Source organism: Rana temporaria, chromosome 11, assembly GCF_905171775.1.
Source record: "Rana temporaria chromosome 11, aRanTem1.1, whole genome shotgun sequence".
In the NCBI taxonomy this organism is placed as follows: domain Eukaryota; kingdom Metazoa; phylum Chordata; class Amphibia; order Anura; family Ranidae; genus Rana; species Rana temporaria.
The window spans coordinates 41750594-41764148 of NC_053499.1; the positions used below are offsets into that span (position 1 = coordinate 41750594).

The 13555-nt window shown below is 47.2% G+C and overlaps 1 protein-coding gene across 1 annotated transcript in view; it reads right to left on the bottom strand.

Annotated features, from left to right (window-relative positions):
- DAGLA (diacylglycerol lipase alpha) overlaps positions 1-1107 on the bottom strand; it is a 91605-nt gene extending 90498 nt beyond the window's left edge. Inside the window, exon 1 of the mRNA XM_040328429.1 lies at positions 908-1107. The gene's annotated coding sequence lies outside the window, so the exon portion shown is untranslated. The remainder of the gene's footprint in view (positions 1-907) is intronic.
- Between the last annotated feature and the right edge of the window lie 12448 nt (positions 1108-13555).

Sequence of the window (13555 nt, forward strand, 5' to 3'; positions counted from 1 at the left end):
CACATCACTATTCTCCATCCTCACATCACTATTCCCCATCCACACATCACTATTCCCCATCCACACATCACTATTCCCCATCCTCACACATCACTATTCCCCATCCTCACACATCACTATTCTCCATCCTCACACATCACTATTCTCCATCCACACATCACTATTCTCCATCCTCACACATCACTATTCTCCATCCTCACACATCACTATTCTCCATACACACACATCACTATTCTCCATCCTCACATCACTATTCTCCATCCTCACACATCACTATTCCCCATCCTCACACATCACTATTCCCCATCCACACATCACTATTCTCCATCCTCACACATCACTATTCTCCATCCACACATCACTATTCTCCATCCTCACACATCACTATTCTCCATTCTCACACATCACTATTCTCCATCCTCACACATCACTATTCCCCATCCTCACATCACTATTCTCCATCACATCACTATTCCCCATCCTCACACATCACTATTCTCCATCCTCACACATCACTATTCTCCATCCTCACACATCACTATTCCCCATCCACACATCACTATTCTCCATCCTCACACATCACTATTCTCCATCTTCACATATCACTATTCTCCATCACCGTGCCCCCCATTCACACACAGCATAGAGATGGTACATGAGGCATCTGGTCATCCCGGGGATGTCAGGGTGACAGCTGTCATCCGGGCACACACAGGTGACACGCGCTGGGTGTAGTGATGATGTCATTAGTCCGTGATGATGTCACCAGTCAGCGGTGTGCACAGCTGTCCAGCTCTCCTGTCATCCCAGCCAGGCCCCCCCAGTATTCCCTGTATAGAGAAGGGAAGCTCCCAGCTGCAGGAGCCCCTCCTGGAAGACCCTCCGGCACCCACCCGGTCCCTCTCACCTCTCGGAGGCTCCATGCCACCTACTCCTTCTCTCCTTCTTTCCGTGAACCCGGCGCAGCAGCACGTCCGCACCGGGGCGGGATCTGGCGTCACTTCCGGAACCTCCTCTGGCACCGGCGGTAACCATGGTAACTGCGCGGCCCGGCGTGACGGAGCCGGGGAATCTCAGTGACACCTTGTTAGGAGGATGGAGGGGCTCCCCGCTCTGATCGCACCGGAGATCGCCTGAGCAAAGTCAGCGGATAGATGACTCCGGACCGAGGATGGAGACAGCCCCGAGGCTCTATGGAGGTGTGTGCATGACGGTCCACTCCTTGTCTGGATCGAGCTACGTCTACATTAGTGCCGATCGATGGACGAACGAAGGAACGCCTCTGGACCCGGCTACCGAAGATCAGCAACGATAATGGACGCATGCTGATTTACTAAATCTAGAGAGTGGGAAATCTGGTGCAATCGGTTTCCATTTTTTTATTTTTTATTTTTTTGCTTAAATGATCAAGATGAGGTTATTAGAAGCACCAGATTTTGCACGCTCTGGTTTTCGTAAATCAACTCCACTTTTCGCATCCCAAGATGGTTTATGTGATCAGCCATTGATTTGTACAATATGAGGCCCCATTCGCACCTGCGCCTTCCAGGAATGCATGAAAAACGCACATTGGGGGGGGAGATGAAAAGAAGTGGTGGGTGGTCCGGCGCAGATGGCTAAAAATGAATATATGGAACCCCTACTAATGCCACCATTGATTGGGGAATATGGTAATTATTGGATAGAAACAGTAGGTGTGGCGCTGTTCTTAAAAGCAATCCTATGCCCAGGAATGTAAGTGCTCCAATAAGTCACTCTAACTCAGTGGCGGCTGTTGCTCCAAATTTTTGGGGGGCGCAAACAAACTTAAAAATTCAGAAACCCCCCCATCAAATGTGCCCCCCTCGAATGTTCCCACTGTGCCCCCCTCGAATGCTCCTACTGTGCCCCCCTCGAATGCTCCTACTGTGCCCCCCTCGAATGCTCCTACTGTGCCCCTTTTGAATGCTCCCACTGTGCCCCCATCGAATGCTCCCACTGTGCCCCCCTCGAATGTTCCCACTGTGCCCCCATTGAATGTTCCCACTGTGCCCCCATTGAATGTTCCCACTGTGCTCCCCTCGAATGTTCCCACTGTGCTCCCCTCGAATGTTCCCACTGTGCTCCCCTCGAATGTTCCCACTGTGCTCCCCTCGAATGTTCCCACTGTGCTCCCCTCGAATGTTCCCACTGTGCTCCCATTGAATGTTCCCACTGTGCTCCCCTCGAATGTTCCCACTGTGCTCCCCTCGAATGTTCCCACTGTGCTCCCCTCGAATGTTCCCACTGTGCTCCCCTCGAATGTTCCCACTGTGCTCCCCTCGAATGTTCCCACTGTGCTCCCCTCGAATGTTCCCACTGTGCTCCCCTCGAATGTTGCCACTGTGCCCCCCTCAAATGTTGCCACTGTGCCCCCCTCAAATGTTGCCACTGTGCCCCCCTCAAATGTTCCCACTGTGCCTCTTTCATTCGCTCCCACTGTGCCCCCCTCGAATGTTCCCACTGTGCCCCCCTCGAATGTTCCCACTGTGACCCCCTCGAATGTTCCCACTGTGCCCCTTTCGAATGCTCCCACTGTGCACCTTTCATTCGCTCCCACTGTGCCCCCCTCGAATGCGTCCACTGTGCCCCATTTCCGCTGTGCCCCCATCAAATGCTCCCACTGTGCCCATCAAACACTGCCACTGTGCCTCATTATACGCAGCCACATGCTCCTTTGATGTCTTCGCCCATCCTCTCCTATGATTGGATGCCTGATAGGTGTCCAATCACAGTTTCTCTAGTTTCAGCCAATCAGGTGATGGGTAACAGACCCGAGCACCTGGTTGGTAGAGAGGCTGTTCAGTGTTAGGAAAGCGAATATTCAGCTGGGTGAACTGAGAGCGCCAAGCATGGCACTTGCTGTTTTTATTTTTTGACGCTTATTAGAGCCTATGGCTCTAATCGGGGGCTTCAAAAACACCCCCCACCACTCTAATTCAGGTGCCTAAATCGGGGGTGGCAGCAGCGACCATGCATTGCATGAACCTATCTATTGGTGATAGAGAAGAGGTGGCGCCCGTGCGCCCTTATGGACGCACTGCTCTAACCAGTGACTTATATATAACTTAATGAATAAACTCTCCTTTGTGCAAATAGAAGTGACTGGTGCTTTAAATTCAGCTAGTTATCCAACAAATGAATTAGTTCAAATACATATAGCAGGGGTGTCCAAACTTTTTTCAATGAGGGCCAGATTTGATGAAGTGAACATGCGTGAGGGCCGACCATTTTTGCCCGACATTCTTTGAACCATTAAAATTTGGTCTAAGTGTGTTGGTTCAATGCACTAATACACGGCCCAACAAGAATTCTCCTGCCTTTGTGGCTGTGTGTGGTGAAGAGTTGAGCTTGGGGGTGTTATTTGTATCTATCTATCTACAGTATATATCTATATAAATTATATATCTATATAGATATATGTCTTTTGTGGCCCCAACGAATCCCTGAGCGCCGCTCAAGACTAAGGATGAGCTCGGGAGTGTTATTTTATGTATACCTTATTTATCGCGTATAACACGCGTCTTCACTTAAAGAGGAGTTCAACCCAAATTTGGAACTTCCTCTTAACCCACTCCTCTCCCCCTTACATGCCACATTTGGCATGTAATTTTTTTGGGGGGGGGGGAGTGGGGGCTTCAGCACGAGTGGGACTTCCTGTCCCACTTTCTCCTTCCTGTAGGAGACTAAGCTTAATCGCCTTCAGGAAGTGGCTGCTGTAGGCGATCGCCTAGGACACGTCACAGGTCCTAGGCGATCTCCTGGACAATTACATGGCGCAGGGCCGCGCCGCTCGCGCATGCGCAGTGGGTGCCCGGCCGTGAAGCCGAAAGCTGTCACGGCCGGGTGCCCACACTGAAAATTAAGACGCCGGCCGGGGAGGGGGGGAGAGGAGCCGAGCCCCGGCTGGAGCAGGTAAGTGCCTGTTTATTAAAAGCCAGCAGCTACACTTTTTGTTGCTGCTGACTTTTAATAAACATACAAATGGCTGGAACTCCCCTTTAAGAAGGGAAGTTTCAGGGGATTTTTTTTTTTAAATAAAGACCTGTGAAGCAAAATAAGGGTCAGTGCCCATCAATGCAGCTTCCCCCTTGCCATGAATGCAGATTCCCCATTGCCATGAATGCAGATTCCCCATTGCCATGAATGCAGATTCCCCATTGCCATGAATGCAGCTTCCCCATTGCCATGAATGCAGCTTCCCCATTGCCATGAATGCAGCCTCCCCACTGCCATGAATGCAGCCTCCCCATTGCCATGAATGCAGCCTCCCCACTGCCATGAATGCAGCCTCCCCACTGCCATGAATGCAGCCTCCCTATTGCCCTCAGTGCAGCCTGATCCATGCCCATTTTCAGCCTCGGAGGGGGCGGGATGAGCGCTAACATATTACATGCAGGAGAATTTCCTGTTTTCTCAGCGGCCTCTTTAATACCAAGTCCTGCCTTCTATGATAGACAGAACAGTCGTCCAATGGCAGCCCAGGAGACAGAACTTCCTACTACAGATGCCACTGAGTAAACGCTTGTTATGTCCCCTCTGAGGTAGCGCCGGTAAATACAGTATATATCTTTAGTAGCCCGGGGGCCGCAAAACATATATATATCCAAATTACCAGGGGGGCCACATTAAACCGGAACAAGGGCCGCATTCGACCCGCGGGCCGGACTTTGAACATGCCTGACATATACTGACAAAAGTGAAAGCTCGAATAAAGTGACTGGTGCTTTTGTGAAAAATTGATACACAAAATTCTTTGAAATAAACGCAAGGTATTATTTAAAAAAATTGACAGGTGCTCTTCAATCGTGTTTTCTTTGTGCTGGTGATTCATATAGTGCTCCCCTGTAGGTATTACACTCACCGGAAATTTTCACCCCTTGGAGGGGTATTTCACATTCACAGTTTGCCACTGTGTGGCAGATCCCAGATCCACGTCTTGGAGACCTCTCCTTACTTTTCTCTTTTAAATGTTCATCTGTTTCTTCCACATGTAGAGAAAAGATGCTCCCATAGCGTGTGACACTCAATAAAACTTTTGGAAAATGGTATGGTGCTATGGGAGCATCTTTTCTCTACATGTGGATGAAACCGATGAACACGTAAAGGGGTTGAAAATAAAACATTAACCTTTACAACCCCTTTAAGGCAGGGGTCTTCAAACTACGGCCCTCCAGTTGTTTAGGAACTACAATTCCCATCATGCCTAGTCATGTCTGTGAATGTCAGAGTTTTACAATGCCTGATGGGATGTGTAGTTCCGAAACAGCTGGAGGGCTGTAGTTTGAGGATCCCTGACTTTAGGGCTCATGCACACAGGGGGCCAGATTCAGAAAGAGATACGACGGCGTATCTCCTGATACGCCGTTGTATCTCTGAGTTCGGCCAGTCGTATCTATGCGACTGATTCAGAGAATCAGTTACGCATAGATCTCCCTAAGATCCGCCAGGTGTAAGTGTCTTACACCGTCGGATCTTAGGCTGCAATTCCAGGCTGGCCGCTAGGTGGCGCTTCCGTATTTTTATGCGAGGAATATGCAAATGAGTAGTTATGCCGATTCAGAAACGAACGACCGCCCGGCGCTTTTTTTTATGTTGTTTGCGTTCGGCTTTTTCTGGCGTATAGTTACCCCTGCTATATGAGGGGTTGCTAATTTTCGAGCATGCGCACTGGGATGTTTTCAAGAACAGCGCATGCGCCGTTAAAAAAAAACACGTCCAATACGCGGGGTCAAGCATAATTTAAATAAAACACGCCCCCTATATCCCCATTTGAATTACGCGGCCTTACGCCGCAACACATACGTTACGCCACCGTAACTAAGGGCGCAAGTTCTTTCTGAATAAAGAACTTGCGCCCAAAGTTAGAGCGGCGTAACGTATCGTAGATACGTTACGCCGGCTGGACAGATACGCGGAGGTATCTGAATCCGACCCAAGATGTTTTACAAATTTTTTTTTTTTTAAACTTGCCAAAACTGAGGAAAAAAATATTTTTTATATATTTTTGGGGGATATTTATTATAGCAAAAAGTAAAAAATATTGCTTTTTTTTCAAAATTGTCACTCTTCTTTTGTTTATAGTGCAAAAAATTTAAAACGCAGAGGTGATCATATACCACCAAAAGAAAGATCTATTTGTGGGGAAATTTAAAAAATATATATTTATTTGGGTACAGTGTTGCATGGCCGCGCAATTGTCATTCAAAGTGTAAAAAGCGCTGAAAGCTGAAAAATGGCCTGGGCAGGAAGGGGGTGAAAGTGCCCAGTATTGAGGTGGTTAAGAACTGTCACACAGCACGTGCAGAGCTTTTAGCTTTCATCATGACGATGGATCTACACCAAGGGACATTGTTTTTTTTACTTTTAATAAAGGAATGGTCTAAAAAATGTCTGTGTCTTTATTTATTTTTGACACTTTTTTGGTGAATGAATAGGGGTGCTATGTGGTAACTAGGTTTACATCTTGGGTTGCACTGCCGATACCGAGCATTTGTAGTAGTTACAAGCACTGATCTCCCTGTATAACTTTTCTGATAGCTGCTTCTCCTCCGCTCTATCCCATGACTGTCAGGGAGATCAGTGCTTAACCCCCCCACCACCACCGCTGGTTGTTCCCCTCTGTGATCCCCATGTCCTCCTCTGGGGCCCCCTGCGTCCTCCCTGGCTCTCCAACTCCTCCTCCAGTGCCCCCATGTCTTCCTTTGGGTTCCCATGTGTCCTTCTCGGCTCTTCGGCTCCTCCTCCGGTGCCCCTATGTCCTCCTTCGGGTTCCCATGTGTCCTTCTCGGCTCTTCGGCTCCTCCTCCGGTGCCCCTATGTCCCCCTTCGGGTTCCCATGTGTCCTTCTCGGCTCTCCGGCTCCTCCTCCCGTGCCCCCATGTCCTCCCCTGCGTCCTCCTGGCTCTCCGGTGCCCCCATGTCCTCCTTCGGGTTCCCATGTGTCCTTCTCGGCTCTTCGGCTCCTCCTCCGGTGCCCCTATGTCCTCCTTCGGGTTCCCATGTGTCCTTCTCGGCTCCATGGCTCCTCCTCCGGTGCCCCCATGTCCTCCTTCGGGTTCCCATGTGTCCTTTCCGGCTCCTCCTCCGGTGCCCCCATGTCCTCCTCCGGGGGCCCCTTGCGTCCTCCTGGCTCTCCGACTTCTCCTCCATCGCCCCCATGTCCTCCTTCGGGTTCCCATGTGTCCTTTCCGGCTCCTCCTCCGGTGCCCCCATGTCCTCCTCTGGGTCCCCCCCCCCCTCCCAACTCTGCGGCTCCTCCACCGGTCTCCCCCTGCCCTGGATCTTTCAGGATGGAGACATCTGTCATTTACCGGTTCCTTCCTTTTCTGAATGAACAGTGTCAGTGATCAGTGACTCTGTCCATTCATCCTAACTGAGGCTCGGTTCACACAATTGTGAACCCGCATTTAATTTGCAATAGTAGGAGATTTTGACTGGCTCTCTATGGAGCCGATTCACATATCTCCGCAGCTGTGCGTCTTATGGTTTATTTCAGGTCTGAATTCAGCCCAAAATTCGGGCTGAAACAGTGAACCAGCACGCACTGGATCCCTGCTGTGAGTTGGATGCTACTGTGCCATTTTAACTGGTAATTGTACGGTCATGCAAAGCTGTACCCAAATTAAATTCATATAATTTTTTTCAACACAAATAGAACTTCTTTGGTGGTTTTTTATGGATTTTTATTTTATTTAACAAACAAAAAAAGTCCCCAAATTTTGGGGGAAAAAATCGAATTTCTTCAAAAATGTATGCCCAAATTTATTCTGCTACATGAATTTGGTAAAAAAAAAAAAAAACAACAACCTACACGGTTAAGGAGATATTTGCAGTAAGGGCTGCACCGATGTCTACGACGCATGCTTGCCATAGACAACAGCGCAGGTGCACTGAGCATGCCATTTTTGTGAATGGGGCAATGGGGGGTCAATGCCGTAATCCTGTGCATGCGCGGGGATCTGCCAGTCCCGCGCGCGGGAGTGACGTCATCACCGCTCCGGCCATTCACACTGCCGGAGTGGCGATACAAGGAAGAAGATCGTAGGAGACATGGCGGCGGCAGCTGAGGGGACCCAGGAGAACTTCGGGAGCTTCGATCTCAGGTAAGTCAATCATAATGAGCTAGTATGCTATGCATACTAGCTCATTATGACTTTCTCTTGCAGGGTTTAAAAAATAGAAAAAAAAGGTTGAGGGTTTACTTCCTCTTTAAAGGCTTGTTTAAAAAATAAATAACAAACATGTTATACTTACCTCCTTTGTGCAGTTGATTTTGCACAGAGCAGCCTGGATCCTCCTCTTCTCGGGCCCCACTTTGCCGCTCTTGGCCCCTCCCTTCTATCGAGTGCCCCCCATAGCCAGCAGCTTCCTATGGGGGTGTCCTGCCGAAAATGTCCCCCCGGCGGATTAGGACCCACCTGTACTGCGCAGGTGCTGTGCTTGTGCAGTACGAACCTCAACCGAGCCTCCGAATATAGCCAAACATGAAGAGCTCTACACGGCGCATGCGCAATGACTATCACATATGCCGCACGCTCCCAATGCTAGTGCTACTCTGCAAGGGGCGGGGGTGATTTTAACAATAAAGTACACGTCTTAGCAGGGCGGGTTGATGGGCGGGTTTTGCAATGGCAATGTTGATGGGCGGATTTGCACATTTAATTTAGATGGCCAACACGCCCCGCTAAGACGTGTACTTTATTGTTAAAATCACCCCCGCCCCTTGCAGAGTAGCACTAGCATTGGGAGCATGCGGCATATGTGCAGGGGCGGACTGACCATTGAGGCTCTCGGGCACTACCTGAGGGCCCCATGCCACTAGGGGGCCCCATCAGGGTTGCCAGGCTCATTAAAACCAGAGACAGTATGTAAAAATCTGTGTTTTTTTTACATCTGTGTCTGATATGTCCAAAATCGACGTGCTTTTGATGTGAAAATCCTGAGATTTTAGCTGCCCCGTCTCTGTAATGCCTCCTGGCTTGGTGGCCATCTGTAAGCCCGAGGGCCCCATCAGTTGTCAGTCTGCCCCTGCATATGTGATAGTCATTGCGCATGCGCCATGTAGAGCTGACCTCAGCTCTACATGTTCGGCTATTTTTGGAGACTCTGCGCCGCGTCTGCGCAGTACAAGGGGGTCCTTATCCGCCGGGTGGAACTTATTTGGCAGAACAGGGGCAATTGGAACTGAGTCACAGCTCTGTGTGTCCATTCAGACACAGAGCCCCACCCCCTCTCTTCCCTGATTGGCTGACTGACTTTCATTGACAGCCACGGGAGGCAATGGCGTGGCTGCTGTCTCTCAGCCAATCAGGAGGAGTGTCCCAGACGGCTTAGACATCGCTGGAGAGAGATGGAGCTCAGGTAAGTAATTAGGGGGTGCTGAGGGGGCTTCTACACACAAAGGGCCATATTCTTAGATATCTCCGGCGGCGTAACGTATGTCCTTTACGTTACTCCGCCGCAAGTTTAACTGGCAAGTGCCTGATTCCCAAACCACTTACCTGTAAACTTGCGGCGGCGTAGCGTAAAGTCCACCCGCGCAAGCACTCCTAATTCAAATGATCCTGGTAGGGGGGGGTTAATTTAAATTAGGCGCGCTCCCGCGCCGATCGTAATGCGCATGCTCCGTCGGGTAAATTACCCGACGTGCATTGCGCTAAATGACGTCTCACGAACGTCATTTGTTTTGACGGTAACGTAAATGGCGTCCATCGCCATTCACGGACGACTTACGCAAACAACGTTAAACTTTCAAATATCGACGCGGGAACGACGGCCATACTTAACATTGAGTACGCCACCTAGGGGGCATCTTTATCTTTACGCCGCGTATCGCTTACGGAAACGACGTAAAATCACTACGACGGGCAAGTGTAAGTTAGAGAATCGGCGTGACTAGTCATTTGCATATTCTACGCTGAGCGCAAAGGAAACGCCACCTAGCGGTCAGCGTAGATATTGCAGCCTAAGATACAACGGCGCAGGCCGTCGTATCTTAGGCATGTTTAAGTGTATCTCAGTTTGAGAATACACTTAAACATAGGACGGCCTTAGAATCGGACTTACGTCGGTGTATCTGCTGATACGTCGGCGTAAATTCTTTAAGAATATGGCCCATAATGTTTTTTATCTTACTGCATAGAATGAATTAAGAAAAAAAACCTTCTGCCTTTACAACCACTTTAAGGCAGCTGATTTGTTATGAATGAGCTGCCAATGCACATAACCCTTTTCTTTATCAGCAAACAACAACATGGAGTATGTGCATTGTGATGCATTGCAATGTGTTGTGCGATGTGCTCTGATGTACATGCGTTGGGGTGCCATTCGCAATGCCTGTAACGTGGACATCTTGCCACAATGCACAAGTGCGAATGGGCCCTAACCTTGCTTACAACCTTTGTGTTGCAGTATTGAACGTTGTCATTAATTCTGAATGGTAGCCCAGGGCACACATCCAGTGGATCTATACACCCCATGAGATGCGAATGCTTTGTACACAGTGTTGCACTGTGATGCCAAAAATACTACTGGTGCGTTTTTACGTATTGAGGTGTCCCGACAGTCTATTCATAGTGAATGTGTTGCCTGCGCACAACGTGCGTCAATGCACACAAAGGTGTGAGTTGGCCTTTATGTCTTATTAGTGTTTTTCAGCATTGATTGACTGATCCATAAATGTTATACATTCAGAGTTTTATGTATCCGAGTTCTCGGAACCTTCAGTGTTATTATTTATAGAAAATAAATGGATATTCAGGTTTCACACATCATTACAGTTATGTCTGTTGCGGTCTCCAGCCTTCTGGGATGGTATTGGGGCCAGATTCACACCTATGCCTTTTAATCAATGGAATGACATGTTGGCACACATCGATGTACATCAATGCTCTAGGATGTGTGTTGACACGCAATACAACACCTTTTAATGTATTTTCATTCATTTGACGGCTTATTTATACCAATCTGCACGTGAAAACTATTAGCCAGATTCAGGTAGCGTTAAGCCGGCGTATCAGTAGATACGCCGTCGTAACTCTGAATCTGCGCCGTCGTATATTTAAGTGTATTCTCAAATTGAGATACACTTAAATCTAGCTAAGATACGACCGCCGGGCCGGCGTATCTTAGCTGTCTATTTACGCCGGCCGCTAGAATGCGTAAATCAGCGAGATACGCCTATTCACGAACGTACGCTTGCCCATCGCAGTAAAGATACGTCGTTTACGTAAGGCGTTTTCAGGCCTAAAGATATTCCACCAAAAAGATGGCGCAGCCAATGTTAAGTATGGACGTCGGAACCGCGTCAAATTTTGAAATTTTTACGTCAATTGCGTAAGTCTTTCGTGAATGGGGCTGGGCGTAATTTACATTCACGTCGAAACCAATAAGTCTTTGCTGCGTAATTTGGAGCATGCGCACTGGGATACAACGGACGGCGCATGCACCGTTCGTTCAAAACGTCATTTACGTGGGGGCATGGCTTATTTGCATAAAACACGCCCACCTCTTCACAATTTGAATTAGGCGCGCTTACGCCGGCACATTTACGATACGCCGCCGTAACTTAGGACGCAAGTGCTTTGTGAATACAGCACTTGCCTCTCTAACTTACGGAGGCGTAGCGTATATGAGATACGCTGCGCCTGCCTAACGGTAGGCTCGGATATCTGAATCCAGCTATATTTGTTTAAGCCTGAAGGTCGATGCCCATTTTGTACAGGCGGTGCTTTGCTTTTCTATAATTATTTTCCTTTTTTTTTTTTTACTTTATTGAGAGGTTGAGAGTGTAAAATCTTGTTCAACTCTGCATAGAAACCAATCGCCTTCCGTTTTTTTTTTTTTTTTGTAAAAGCTTACTTGAACAAGCTGGAGTTATGCCGCATACACACGAATGGAGTTTCCATCGGAAAAATTTTGGATGTTTTTTCTGACGGAATTCCGCTCAAGTTTGCTTTGCATACACACGGTCAAACAAAAGTTCTCTGAACTTTCGACTGTCAAGAACGCGGTGACGTACAACACTACGACAAGCCAAGAAAATGAAGGTCAGTGTTTCCGAGCATGCGTCTAATTGTTTCCAAGCATGCGTCGGAATTTTGCGCTTCGGAATTGCTACAGATGATCGGATTTTCCGATAGGAATTTTTTCCGTCAGAACCTGCTCTCAATCTTTTGTTGGCGGAAACTTCGACAGCAAAATTCCGATGGAGCATACACACGGTCGGAGTTTCCATCCAAAAGCTCACATCGGACTTTTGTTGTCGGAATTCCCAATTGTGTGTATGCGGCATTAGAAGTAGTGTTGCTCACGAATATTCGCATTGCGAATATTCGACTCGAATATAGCATATTCGAGAAATCGCGCTATATTTCGAATTTCGCGGTGAATATTCGCAATTCCGAATATTCGCATTTTTTCAATTTGATTTTTAAAACAGATCACATCCTATCGACGTCTAAAAGCATTGCTGGTATGATTAGAGACCCTGGGCCGAGTAGCTAAGCTGAGGCGATCCTATTATGTTGCCAAATTGAAAAAAAAAAATTGCGATTTTTCGCTATTGCGAATGCGAAAATGATTGCGAATTTTCGATAACTGTGGTAGGAGAACTCTGATTGTCTCTGATGCAAAAGGGGGGGGCTTTGTGTATGTGTATGTGTATGTTATGAATATTTGTATGTTTGATATTATTATTTTTTGTAAGAAGGAAAAAATTGCGCATACCTTAAAAAAGGGGAGAATACAGCAGCAACTCAAAAATGTTATACAACATAAATTAATACAAGACAGAAAATGGAGTCGCTCTACAAGAATAAAAAATATGTCTAGTGACAAGACATGTGGGCAAATTATAAAATAAGCAAGCGCAAATAACTTGTGAAATACACAGTGAAACAAATATATAAAGAAATATAGTCCCAATAATAGAAAAATAATCTTTCATAAAAATGTCTTTGATATGTGAAGTGAAAAAAAGTCCAAAGCATGCAGCATGAACGTGTTCAATCTTTAAGGTGTTTGATTGACAAACGGCTGTGACAGATGGATAGAGTAAAGAATCACCACCAATGCAAAACACTTTTTATTTTCTATTGTAAAATATCAAGAATATTCTGAGCCAATCAGAGTGCTCCTTCCGCATTTGCCGAATATTCGCAATTATTTTGTATTGTAAAATATCAAGAATATTCTGAGCCAATCAGAGTGCTCCTTCTGCATTTGCCGAATATTCGCAATTATTTTGTATTGTAAAATATCAAGAATATTCTGAGCCAATCAGAGTGCTCCTTCTGCATTTGCCGAATATTCGCAATTATTTTGTATTGTAAAATATCAAGAATATTCTGAGCCAATCAGAGTGCTCCTTCCGCATTTGCCGAATATTCGCAATTATTTTGTATTGTAAAATATCACGAATATTCTGAGCCAATCAGAGTGCTCCTACAGCATTTCTCGAAATTGCGCAATAAATATCGCATTCGCATGTTGCGATATTTCGATAAAATATCACGAATATTCTGAGCCAATCAGA